The following is a 14,440-nucleotide window of genomic DNA, read 5'->3' on the forward strand; positions in this document are numbered from 1 at the left end:
AGGACCAGATTATATGTGTGTCTTTCTCATGATCCCCATAGTTGATGTTCTGTGAGATAAAGTAAAATAAACTCAGAATACTGGAAGAAGTTCCTCTGGGAAGAGCCTTATATTATATATTTAGAAAGTAATACAACCCCAGAAGTTTGATGATACAAAATAAAATAATAGTGCTTGAAATGCCCAAGAATATAGACTTTGAGGAAAGCATTTCTAGCTACAGTAAGGACATGCCATCAAAAGTGCTGCCTCAGGTAAAAGGGAGCTATGATGGTGCAGGTTTGTCTCTACCCTGGGAAGTCTGACACATGAGGGAAGTTCCAAAGGGACGACTAGAAGAGGGACCCTGAAAGTCACCCAGAGAATCTGCCCCCTCTGCCTTTTCTGGCTCCAGAGTGGGTATGTGGAAGGAGGAGGTTGAATTTAAACTCTAACTGGCTGTTTCCCTTGTGACTTTATTAAAAGATTCATTTTAAGAACCTGGGACTTTATCCAAGTATGTATTATTTCTTTCCCTTCAGTTTATATACACTGCTTAGAAACCTCCATTAAAAATTTCAGATGTAGCACTAAAAATTATCACACAATTGTTAATAGAGTTAAATGGCGAAAGTCATTTTCAGTTATTGATTTTATTCTATTTTCTGTATATTTTGACTCATTAAAAAAAAAGGTAGTCACAAAAATAAAACAAAAAAAAAATAAACCTGGACATTGCTAGTGCCCAAAAATAGGAAGTGTGGTAGAGGTGCCATGGAGTCTTTATAAAACCGATCTTTTAAATATGTATTTTAATGTTTCTAGCAACTCAACAAACTAAACCATATTGAAAATGAACAACTGACTCAAACAAGCCAAAGCATGCCCCAGGCAACTCTAAGCTTCCCATCAGCTTGGGGTTAACTTCCATCACTCCTAACATTTGTGAGAGAATATGATTCTAAATAACGTAGAAATGAAATCATGAATTCTACACACAGAATAAATTAGGAGCAACCCACACTTCAGCATTATTAAACCTGCCACTCCTTTACAACTTGTGGTGTTGCACCAGATGAAAGGGTTAGGAAAACAGCCACGTGTCCTCGGATGAGAAGAGTTGCCAGCAAGTAGTCAGGATACTATTGGGCCTTACTCTGGGTACCCTCTGCCCTTTTCCTTTTATACTTTAACTGTCAGTATCTTGTGAAGAATCCTGTATTATAATTCCTAGTCTGTGTCTTCAATTGCATCCCCTGGCTGTACCTTGGTTTCTTTATTTGTGAAAAAGAGAATCATTCTTAGCAGGCTGAAAAAGCATTGGAATCTGCCATGCATTGACCCCTGTGAATTTATTAACAAAATCTTTAAACTCCCACACATTTCCCCCTAATATATATAAGGCTAATAGAAAAGAAAAAAAGGTCTGTGATTTGAAATGAAAAAGGATTTTTATATCACTCTCCTAGGGAATAGTTGTTTTAAAAGTTATTTTAAAAACCATTATTAAGGAGGAAGGGAGAGTGAGAAAAGAAGAAAGGTCAGAACAATCCACCACTTTGCCCTTTTTATTTCCTAAATATACAGGGAGTTCTGAATTGTAGAAGCAGTATCAGCTTTTGCTTTTAGAAAAACTTGGAAGTGACAATGATGACGGTGACACTCCATAAGGACAGTGGTGTCCCGTTGCATGACAATAAGCTGAAGTCTTTGGATGAGAGGGCAAAAATAACAATTTCATCACTATCTTCTACCAAGGTAAATCTGAGAAACTTCACTAAATTATCTTTTCACTTAAATTTCAAAGATTCATAAAAAATAAAGCCGTGGTAGGTACAGGAGAAGGTTCCCAGAGAATTGTGTGTGTGGAAGGGAAGCTCCTCACAGAACCTAAAACCCCAGCAAGCAGGGAATAAAAGAAGGCTGGCAGTGAGTCCCCACCTTGCTGAGCTGCCTTTGTTGCAAGGAGTGCAAAGCCCACGCCTTAACTTTTCCTTACTTTGGCTTTTTTTGGCTGGTGTTGCATCTTATAAGTTGCAGTCTAGCTTCTCCTGTCCATAGTTTTTACTGCACAGAAGGTTTCCCAATTTGCAAGTGTTTGCAGCATGGCTGGGCCCGGAGATAAAACAGAATGTGTATGTAGTACAGTATGCATTCAACTGATGCACAAGATTCTTTGCACCATATGTGTTAAGTAGTGTGCTTTTCACTTGACGTGCCACTGCCAGAGTTGCCAGGAGCACATGAATAAGTGGAGGAGAGACACCCTGTATGTTCCTCCCACCTTGGGAAGAGAACCTGGCATTCAATGGCCACCTGCCTTCTGGGCCCCCTTTTCAGCTGGTGTCTCACACCATTTTCTACTTCTCATTATTACACAGCCTACTATCCTCCTCCTTCCTCAGCCCTGAAAACTCTGCCAGCCATTGTAGAGGGTAAGTGTAGAGTCCTGGTTGAACTTCTAGGAGGAAAAGTGGGGTGTGTGTGTGTGTGTGTGTGTGTGTGTGTGATTAGCACTCATGCTAGCAGGACTGTGGTTAAAAACTCAGCAGTTACATAGGAATGATACTATGGGGAAACCAGCTCATGTGCTTTTCTTCCCACTAAAACATTTATTACCCTTTATCTCTCACTATACATAACTTGCCAAGCATTTTAATAGGAAAATAGTATTGGTCTGATCTTTGTAAAAGAACCCTCTAGTGGAGTGATGGCAAACCTTTTAGAGATGAGTGCCCAAACCACAACCTAAAACTCACTTATTTATCGCAAAATGCCAACACTGCAATTAAACCTGAATACTGAAGTTTTAGTTTAGAAAAAAAAAAACATAGATTAACATCTTTTGTCTTAAAAGAAAAACACAATAACAGGTATGCCATATGTTCACCACCACTGCTCTACTGAAACATCTTTTATGATAAGAAAACAGTGAGAGATATTAAAGAATTATACTTTCTTTCCACTCTTCTCTTTGTATCTCCTTGTATTCTTTTGCCTAAAGAAACCATTCCAGAGAACTTCTGCTCTAAGTTGGCTGCCTAGAATGTGAATCATCACTTTCTTTGACTTTACAAAAAACTTAATTTTTATTTGTATTTCTGACCCAAAGATGCCAGTGGATGCACAACTCAAAATCTTTTCTTGAGCTACACCGTTGGTGTTATGTGGTGGTTACCAGCACTCTCTCATGCAACCAGATGTGGGTAACAAGTATTAGGCCTTCTTAATAGAAGGGAAGCCATTCACTGGCCATCCACTTCCTTTCCCCTGGCCTTCAACTTGTTCAGACACTAGGCTGGGAGGAAGGGTTCTTCTACCCAGGGGCCCCATGACAGAATGTGTGTGACAAAGAGGAGACTTGGTCTATATTTGAGGAAGAGTTACCTAAGTAAAACAACAGTGCTATTATAATCAACCCACTGTGATTAAGTCAGTGTTTTCACTTTGTTCATTGACTTTGAGTTATTTGTAGGCTTTCTTCTCATGCATGTTAAACAACCTTTAGGCCAATAGATGGTGTGATGTTGGTGCTTGTATTCTTCATGAATGCTAAAGGAGTTGCTGTTCTTGACTATATCCACAACCTAAAACAACATATGGCTCCATAGGCTACCTGTGTGCTGCCCTTCCTTTCCTGACTGGCAGGTCTGGGGGATTGCATGACTGGATAGGACTTGGACTGGCTGGGCTCTAGGGGTTCAGCTTTGCCCTTTTTTGCTTTGGAGTCTAGTGGAAGGTCATGTTCATTCCAGGAGAAAAAGGGGGATGATGGGAGTTACTTCCCTATTCCTGTGGATATCTGGTTGGGCAGAGGGACAGCTGTGGTAGTGGGTGCTCCATGAGAATTGAAGGTGTTGTGTTCTGGAAAGGTCAAAGACAGGAAATGATGAGGCAGTGTGGAGTTGCCTGGTAACTGACTGGCCCTCCATGGTGGCCTATTGGCATCTCATATTACTAAAGGCCAGGAATGGAACAAGAAATATCCTGCATTTTATATTATTCATTTTGGAGTAGGAAAGGCTTCTTTCAGCCTTGGAGAGTATCTTTGGCCAAGGAAAACAGCAGTCAGAGCTTCCCTGTGCTTCGGATGACACATCGTCACTTTGCAATTGTAGAGACAGTCACATTGGAGCTTGAGTCTCATTCAGTAATTGGTTATTTTAACACAAACTGTGACTAAGGAACATGATTACACACCTGTCAGCCATATGACAGGAAAGAGAGCTGTCTGTGAGCAGAGGAACAGAACACATTTCTACCCAGGTCTCTGTGGAGTCTTCTCCATCAAAGATGTCATTTTTCATTTTTACCTTGAAACAAGACAGACATTATAGCTACTGCCTTGTCTATATCATTTATAGGAATTGCTGCCACAGATGCTAATCTAAACTAATACAATTTCATTTTGATTATATCTTTGTAGTCACTGGATCCTAGAGCACAGAAGAGCATGATGTAACAGTAAGAAACAAATGAGCATACACATTATATGGTACCTGTAGAGCAACTTCCTGTGGCAAGGCAAGGGGCAGGAGAAAATAGAAATCAGGATGTTTTATACAAGGAGGATGCTTTATTTATTTATTTATTTATTTACTTATTGGTACAGGGGATCAAACTCAGGACCTTGTCCTTGCAAGGCAGGCGCAGTGCCACTGAGCTAAATCCTCAGCCCAGGATGTTTTAAGATGAAATAAATTAGTAAAATAAAAGAACACCTTTTCAGGTTGCACAGGTGACTAAGGGAGAGAAGTTGTCACTTGGGCAGAGGAAATTACCAGATGATCATAAGTCATGTCTGGATTGTAAAGAAAAAGTGATGTGTCAGAAAGGTGGGGATGGATACATTAAAAGTAAATAAATAAAAACTAAAACTCAAACACGTCAATTTTGAACTGAATCCTAAACCAAGTAAGGACCTAATAAAGGCTGCAATGTTTAGTTAAAAAGAAAAGCCCTGACCTTTCAAGTGAGAAAATATTTGCTAATTTGTACTTTCTGCAAAATGGGGAACCAAACATCCAATTGTTCAGAAGTTCATCTCCTTTATTTTTGCTGTTTCTCTGTTTCTTTTTTTTTCTTTTAGTATCAGGGCTCGAACTTAGGATCTTGCACTTGAGAGGCAGGCGAGGTGCCACTGAGCTAAATCCCTGGCCCACTCCTGTTTCTTTGGTGAGTCTGTTCAGCTTGGAAGGATCATGTGGATTACAGTGCGTGTATGCTTTACTTTTGCTGAGTATGTAAATCTGCAAATGATGAAGGCGTACTCTGCTACTGAATTAGGAGTAAGTTAGTAGCTGACAGATAAGGAAGAGAGATGAGATGAATGATAATCAAGGGAATTAACACTAAAATCTTCCTTGAGTAATTGGGCAGAGGTGTAGTGAATTTACCATTCACCATGGTGGGATTCACCATACAGCGGTACCTACGAATCCTGGGCTGCTCACATGGAATCTGCTGGGGATAGAAATGTTTGTCTGTAGATGATGCATAGGAATTACCTAAGAAGTGGAGAAAAAGAAAGCAGAGGGCTCCCTTACATGCAGGAAGTATAATGGATGGTCAGATGGCAGAAGGGATAAAAGTGGCCATTGAGTATGGATTTTGTGCAGATTGTGTAGAGGGTTAGGATTCTGGGTAGGGGCTATGTCTATGCATTTCTGAAACTGTTCAAACCTTCACCAGAGTCTTCTGAGTGGCATTTGCCTGTGGCTGCTGAGCTCTTCTAGCTGCTTGCAACTTAACAGTAGTCAAGACTTTGAAGATAAGAAAAGATAATGAATCCCTGTTTTCTTCCTGCTAGGTGAATTTTTCTCTCTAGGAAGGAAGGCAGGTTTTTGAAATTTCAGTAACTGTCATATATTGATTACATCTTTACAAGGCATCATAAAGAACATGTTTAAGATTGTCTCACTTAATCCTTACAAGAGATTTCTGAACTGTATTTTATTCTACCATTTTACTGATGTTCAGATGCTGCCTGTGCCATCAATGGTGGCCCCAGGAACCAAACTCCAATTGACTGGCACCAAATGGCCTTTCTCACCCCTCTCTGTGCTAAAGTTCTCAACCATGTGGCACCTGGGAAGTTAGCCCGTAAGAATTTGCTCTCCTTTCTTGCTTCTTACTTCCTCATAATTATTGTTAGCTTATGAGAGCATTTTCTATTGTTTGCCTTTTGCAGTTTAATTTACCTTTACAAAGCATAATTATTTAAAGATCAAAATTTTAAAGAAGATAAATTTATGATATTTGACACTTTAAATTTTGTATGGATAGACCTTTATAAGAGACCATTTGATTTATTGTTATCACTGAACTTAAAATAATAAAATGTTTTGAACATGTGGGCTAAAAACAATTCGTTTTAGGTGCTTAGTTATCCATTTGACTACTACTGCTGGGCACATAGAAGATGCTCAATAAATAATGAATGAATGAATGAACAGAGACCAAAGGTAAACATTATGTAAGTAGCTTTGCCATCACTGTCTGCTTTTTGTGGGGTCACAATACTAAATACAGTGAGTTTTTTTGTTTTTTGTTTTGTTTTGTTTTGGTACCAGGAGTTGAACTCAGGATGTTGTACTTGCCAGGCAGGTGCGGTGCCACTGAACTACATCCTGGGCCCTACATACGGTGGTTTTGTATGAATGTGGTGTAGTGTATCCTACAGTTTATGGAATTGCACAAAAATATTTTTATAGTTCAAAGGCAAGCTCTGTCATCTCTTAAGGCAAATGAATGAAATTTCTTTATTACATTAGGACCCTTGATTACATGTAAGTACTGCTTGTTTTTATTAATAAGAAGGGCTAATATTAGTAATGATTTTATAGTGATAATTCTTATTTCTGTTTTACTATTTTCCACATAAAACCATAGCAGTTTTCTGTTCTGTAATTAGGCAAGAACTATATAAAGAGGTTTATGACTCTAGAATAATCCTGTGTCCTTGAAAACATGTCTTTCTTTCTCTAGGTACAAAAGAAAAGATTTGTACTCTCACTGTCCCCTTGAAATTCCATAATCTTCAGCTTGTGGGCGGTGCAGAAGAAATTGAAATAGATTTCAAAACGAATTCCCCCATCCCAGTGAGCCGTTGCTAACTCCGGTGAAGTCTTCTTGCCCATCTCTATGCAGAGTTTCTTGCACAGTGCTCCCCTGGCATCAGACCCCTTTCCATCTGTAGTCCCCATGCTCTGTCCAGGACAGACTACTTATAGAGGCCATTCCCTTCCATCCTGGTGGGCTAGGGTTCAGGTCTGCTCAGCGTTTAGCTCTGTTCTTATTGCCCGGTTCCTTAGGCCTAGATTTAGCCTCAGGCTCAGTGAGGTGCTGGCTCTCTCGACACCCCTCTGTTTGAGTTGTATTGGACATCAGTGTTTTACCAGGAAGGGGGAAAACCAGAGGGCAAGATTTCTCTCTTCCACAAGGACCCACATGAGGATTTAAGCCATGATGTGTCTGCCTCCTAGTAATATCTGCAGTTTCTGTGGTTCCTTGTCACCAGACTTCCTCTGCTGTGTTTGTGTGGGGGTCAGGAGTCCACATCTGATCACCTCCATTCAGAGCACAGAGTCTCCTTTTGAAGCTCTTGAGCGCTGGGCAAGTTACTCAGCTTCTGTACACTTCTGTTTCCTCACTGGCAATATGGAGGCAATGTGGTAATAGAGACTTCATAAAGGCTTGGAGAACTTTAAAGTGCTAAGTCTATAAAATGCTTTGCATGGTGTCTGGCACAGAAAAACTGTGAAATCTCAGTAACCTAAATAATCTCAAAGTAACTTCTATATTGAGTATTCTTCCTTTGGGCCTGGTGACAGCTCCATGAAGTAGTCATTAAGTTGGACTGGTCGGGTCAAGCCTGTAGTCTGGGAGCCTCCCTGCCATATGTGGATACCATCTAGAGGAGCACTAGACAACTGAGAAACCAGAAGGACCAGACAGAGCTTGCGCTACAGAGTAAAACCACGTATTATAGTTCTCAGTTTATGGCAATAAAGGATGAAGAAACTCTGGGCACTTTTTATGTTTCTTTACCTGCACTTTGACCCCCAGAATATAACTCCTTGAAATGTAATAAAAATAATAACAACAATAGTAATGAAGAGAGTGGCAGAGGAGCAAGAATTGACTAAAATTGTTATCTAGAAATAGGCATTAGCCTGATGCTTAGCTGCTGGCTTCAACAGGCCCATCCCTAAACCCTAGTCAAATTCTGCCTGAATGATTGTCCCCTATTTAAACATGCCACAGTCCCCTCTCTTATTACCTCCACTCATCATCTGCAGAATGGCTGGGATTTAAATTTAAGACTCCAGAGAGTATCATTTGAGCACAGGTCATTATTTATGAAGCCCCTTTGCCTCCATCTTTACATTTGGTTCCTCAGGCTGATTGGTCCTGGGTTTGGAAACAGGGTAATTTAGACATTTTTCCTCTTTAATCCTGATGATGCCTCCGTTAGCAGGTCAAGTGGCACATGGATCGTAATTGAAGCTGTCAGGAAAACCAGCCTGTTCAGAATCATATCCGAACTTCACGCTCTGAAAGACCCAGGGGCAAAGCCAGTGGATGTGTCACCACATCTTTCTCCTTTGCCTCCATCCACTGGCATAAATCACAGCATCACTTCATGTTGGTCAGAACATTTATGGGGACAACGCCCAGTGAAAGTCACGATTTTATCCCAACCCTGGGCTCTCTTCTTCCTGTTGAGGCTGATTTTAAATCTTTACAAACGTTGTGTGTATTTCTTCCTAAAGAAATCTTATTTTAAAAAAGGAAATCTTATTTTTAAGACAAATTGTACTTTGGGCATAATTATAGGTTGCTGATTGTAAAATTATCCCAGGTTAGAGGAGTGACCAGAGTGGGATACTCTTTTGGGATGGGCCAGAATGTGGAGCAGAGTAGCAGGGTCAAGCCCATATTCATGGAGGACAGCAAGCTCCAGCAAGGTGAAGTACACAGATCATAGGGCCAAAGTCAGGGTGCAGATTGACATCTCTGGAGTGGTGGGGACATGGCCTCAAAGTTGGTGCTGGCAGGGAACCTGCAACAAGAGCTCAGGGGTAATGACTGAGAACAGCCTTGGGGAATCTGCTGGTGACTCAGGGGTGGGGTGGATTTGAGACAGCTTAGGAACCATCCATAAAAGATGTAGGCAACTCTGTCATATCCAGACGCTCAGTATGGCATTTCTGTGGTTTCTGGTGAAAGAAAAGAAAGTTAAGTTTGTCTGAGTGCTGGGCCCTTAGTGCAATAACAGTTGTAACATTATGTCTTTGACCAGTATTGCTGCTAGTTCAGAATTTATAGTCCTTGACCTCAGAATTAGAAACTAATTCAAGGACACCATTTGTTTCATTCATGACTCATAGCTATCCATGACCACCCTCACCAAAATATGCCTACTGAGTTGTTTCTTCCAGAAGTGGTGAAAAATGTGCAGTGATTCATCCACATCCTTTCACATTTTTCCAGTGTCTGTCTCTCCTTTGCCAAGACCTGTATATGTGTGATGTGATAGGTCACCATGAGGGTGTGTTTTGTAGCTGTGACACAGAGCAAGCTAGCTTGCCCAAGATGCTGACCCAAGCTTCTTGCATTGTATTCCGACAAGCTGAGCTAATTAGCTGCGACCTGCTCTGGGCTACATTACTGTATTTCTGTCTCCAAGTAATGGAGGGTGTTGTGCATTCATTGAGCAGAGGGGAGCAAGTAGCCTTTGGCTTTCTGAACACACCCTGGCCCACAACTTAAACAGTCACTACAGGCCAGGCCTGTTTCTCAGCAGAGCAAGTCTATGGACTCTGTTCCACTAATTTATCCCAGGGAGTCCAGTGGTCTGATGAACTGACTCATGTTAACCAAAGTCACAGTTACAATCTGCATTTACATACCAGAGTACCAGGAATGAGTGGGATAAGATATCACAGTTGCCCTTTGTAGGGCAACTGTATATCATCACTCACAGTATTAATGAAAAGAAATTTCATAACATTAATGATGATTTTAGAAATTCACAAAGGAAATTGCTAAAGGATTTGAACAGTTGAGTGAGTTCTTTAGACATGCCTTTTCTGGAATTGAGGGGCCTCGGTATTATAATCAGTGATCAGAAGACTGTTTTAAAAGTCAGAGCAAAGAAGTTGGTTTAAGGCTTAATTGTGTAGATTCTGAAATCCTGTATCCCTTAGGCTGTGCTGGGTGCCTGCTGTCAGGGGCTGTGTTGCCTCTTTTCCTAGGCTCTTTGCAGACCCCCACTCTTGCTTGTATTATATGTACCGTTAAAGACCCTTCTTGCCTAATCTCACTGGTGTATTCAATCTAGGAATGCAAAATCAAAGAACTAGAAAAACCTCCCTTAACTATATATTTTAATTTAATGACACCAATATTTCCAAGTCACTGGACACTTATTTCCTTTTGCCACTAGCTGGGGGTAGTAAAATAATCGGGGTATAGTTATGTAACTTTGTAGAAACTATGTAACTGCTTTGTACCTTAGTTTTCTCCTATATAAAATGTAGATAATAGTAGTATCTACCCATAAATTGTTTCAAGGTGTGTGTTAGGTATGTGTGTGTATAGGAATGCACATTAAACATGTTAATACATGTAAAGCACTTAGAATGATGCCTGCTGGATACATTAAGAGTTGCAGAAATGTTCGCTGTTACTATTAATCCCTGATAATATCCAGAGCAGTATCTTAATCAAGACATCCTGTAGATAATGAAACTCCTCCATAATGTCTGTATCTTTTTTGAATCTTGCAGACGGAGTCCTGGAAAACCCTTGTAGCCCTTGTCTGTTTCATATTTTCTCTAATTTTTCAGGTCCATCATGAGGTCTGCATGTAAAGATATGAGACCAGCCCTTCTGCCTAGGGATTTCGAGAATACAAATAAAAGGACTAACTGAAATGTCTTGGTTAGACCAATTATTTAAACATTCTATGAGTGCCAACCAGAAGCAGTGTGGAATCATTTGTGTTTTCCTGCCTTTTGTTTCCCCTCACAGGTCTCTGGGTAATACATGCAAATGAATAGTGAAAAAGCCAAAAGGCGGGCTGGCTGAGGGCGGAGGACAGAAGTGGGGGATGGGGAGCAATCAAGGAGCTAGGGTAATCCAGTGTGGATTAAGGGTGCTGGAATAATCAAGCAGCCAGGGCATGGCTCTAGCAGAGAATAAAAAAGAAAGGAGCTATTTGCCTTAGCTGCTTGCTGGGCCTTTCTTACCTGTGGAAACTTTAAAATAATAATTCCTACCAAACAAAGGCACTCAAGTCTCCTGACAAAGAGCAATGCAAGATAAATGCAGAAAAGTCGCCTGTCCAATAAAGGAAAAATAGATTTTAAAATAAAAAGTAAAAGCAAGGATTTTCAGAACTACTTAGAAACAGCTAATTATCCCAGACACCCTTGTAATGTGCTGGGACGTGCATGATCTATTTTAGTTCAGGTGGCAGCTGTATTTCAGGCTGATGTGGAAGCTGTTGCTGTAACTATTGTGCAATCCATTAGGAGCCCTGAGTAAGGGCAGCCATTAATCAGGCACAAAATCAGCCCCACACGCATGTGGCTCTGCGTAGCTCTGACCTGACATCTTTAAGGAGATGCTCATGGAAGCCATAAACATGATTCAATTCCCATTATCTTCATGTTGCATATTTGTTACCGTTATTGAGGACTCCAAATTGGATATTAAAAATTTATGATATATATAAAGGTTTCTATGTAGTGAAAAAAAAATAGCTGCAGCAAATAAATCCTTCTCATCCATCAGAGGTACGTGAGCTGTCAGAGGTGCATAGAGAGCTATGGAGGAAGCCTGCTTGCTTGCTAAAGATGGGGAATTATAGGGGCCGGGGATTTAGCTCAGTGGTTCTGCCGCCTGCCTCAAAAGCGCAAGGTCCCGAGTTCGATTTCTGGTACCAAAAAAAATTAAAGATGGGGAGTGATTAAAAGAAACTTTGCTGGGGAAACAGCTTCTCCTTCAACCTACCTGCTAAATGGAAATTTAAATACATCTTGTTAAAAGAACAAAGTAAAATAGCACCATTGCAGGAATCCTCCCAGACCATCTACTATAAGCAGAAAGGGAGGGCAAGAGTTCTTGCTGCAGAATAGTGGTAATGTGAACTGAGCAGGTGCCTGGGTCCCAAGATTGATGTTTCCAGGGTCCTGGAGATTCTCCAGAACTGGGAGCCTGATGCCAGGTAGGAGTCTGTTCAACAGAAGGTTCTGTGTGGGATCTGTGTGCACACAATTATGTCCACACTGCTCTCTACCCTTTCTTCAGTGACTTGACTATTTCACAGAAATAACTCAAATTGCAGGGATATCCATTTGCAGAGGTAGGCTGTTTGGAGTGGAGAAAAAACAGCTCTGGGCCTTGCCTGAAGGCACAGGAAAGGTTAATTATTTCATTTAACGTATATTTGCAGGATTGGTCATTATATAGTCATGGCTGGAGTTTCCATTCTGGTGAGACATGAGTCATAATCAAGATAAGTTACACCAGCAGAACCAGACTCACCTGGGGCACTAGGAAAAGGGAGCAGGGAACATGGCACATGGTTGGTTAATCTAACCTAAAAAGAGATTTCTGGGGGTGAGAATTTGTTAGGAAAGACCAGAGAATCAGTTGAGGGAGAAGGTGAAAGAGAGAAACATATGGGGCAAAATGATTATTGGCCAGCATCCAAATTGTATGTGAGATCTGCAGTGGGGCTAAGATCCTAGTTTCTAGCTTGGCAGGAGGTTAAGTGTTGGGCAGAAAAAAGTACATGGAGTAGTCAGTGAAGGTCTAGTGTGAGGCAGGTGTGGACAGAGCCCTGCTGAGACTCAGGTGTGGAGAGAACCATTGTGGTTCAGGGGACTAGAGTGCAAAGCAGAATGTCCAGTGCTGAGGTTAAAGGATAGGAACCCATTCATTCATTCACTGAGCCCTTTAAATATGTCAGACACTACACCAGGCTCTGGAGATTTCAACTGAACAGGACACAGTATGTACCCTGAATGACCTCACTGATTCATAGAAGGAGGCAAACACTGATGGTTTCATACAGTGCAATCAATGAAGTAAAGATATGTACAGGGACACAGCGTGCTGAGCTCAGGTTAGGACTAAGAGGAAGCGTTTACCAAGTGCTTCCTAAAGGAACTGCTATCTGAATTGAGGCTTTGTGGATGTAGGAGAATTAGCCAGAAGTACATAGGAGACATGATATCTATTTTACCAGAGAAAATAGAGATAAAGGACAGGAATCCCAGCTGAAGGGAGCTGGGGATTCAGTCATGAGGAACTGGGCCAATGTGATGAGGGCAACTGGGCTGTAACTCAAGGGGAAGCAGGGAGCTACTCCTGAGATACTGGCTGACCTGTAATTCCCCGAAGGTGTTTGCAGCACACTGAAAGGCAGTATATGATAACAGCTGTTTATTCCTCTCTCAGCTTCCTCAGGAGAATTTGAGAAGGACTAGAGATAGGATTTCAGAAAAGGAAACACCACGGATTTTTCAAAGTAGTGCCCCATTCTTTTACCTTGAATTTTGAAAAGAAATTCTATTACTTCTGGTTCTAAATACGTAAGTTATTGTATTAGTCACTTTCCCATCTTTGGGACAAAATACTCAACACTTGCAACTTAAAGGAGGAGAGGTTTATTTTGGCTCACAGTTTCAGTCCACTGGAGGCTGGCTCCAAGGTAGGAAAAAGATGGCAGAGGGGGATGGTGGAGAAAAGGATGCTCAACTCATGAGAGCCAGAAAGCAGAGAGAGGGGAGGAGCTGTGACAAGAAAACACCCTTCTGGGTCCTGGCCCTGGGACCCATCCCCACCCAGGCCCCACCCCCTAACAGCACTTTCAGCTACTGAACTCATCAGTGGATGAACCCACTGATGAGCCTTCTGCCCCCATGGTCCAATCACCTTCCAAAAGCCACATCTTTAAATACATGAGACTTTGAGGGGGACATTTTGTATTTAAACCATAACATTGTTATAAGATATAAAATTATTATTTTCCCTTTTCCTCCATAACCCTCCATCTCTAAACCTATTTCCACAATTCTGAGATGCACAATTTTTGATATTCCCAAGTCTGGTAATGACACTACATGTGTGGGCTGACATGAGCTGCATCTGCTATAGCATTGGAAGAGTCTGGAGCCTCTTCAGCCTCTTCTTCTCCCCCCAGCTCTGATTACGGGCAAAACCTTTCTTTATTTTCAAAGGAAAGCCTGAAATCACAATGACAAGGAAATGTAAACTCCCATTCATCACATTCAGAGGTGTAACTCCAAAGAGTCATTATCTTTCCACTTTAATGACAAGGATGTTATAACCTTTCAGTTGAGCCAGAAACATGGTACTTCTCTGGAGCAGGCAAATAGATCTATTTCTAGAATGAATCACCTTTTTAAAGGGTTCTCTAGAGGAG

At 41.2% G+C, this 14,440-nt stretch overlaps 1 protein-coding gene across 7 annotated transcripts in view; it reads left to right on the forward strand.

Moving 5' to 3' along the window:
* Positions 1 to 14,440, forward strand: part of Sobp (sine oculis binding protein homolog) — a 155,227-nt gene that overhangs the window by 69,991 nt on the left and 70,796 nt on the right. The window lies entirely within an intron of this gene.

This window comes from Heterocephalus glaber, unplaced genomic scaffold (genome assembly GCF_053883595.1).
Source record: "Heterocephalus glaber isolate CG9 unplaced genomic scaffold, H.glaber_assembly_v1.0 deba00000942, whole genome shotgun sequence".
Lineage (NCBI taxonomy): Eukaryota > Metazoa > Chordata > Mammalia > Rodentia > Bathyergidae > Heterocephalus > Heterocephalus glaber.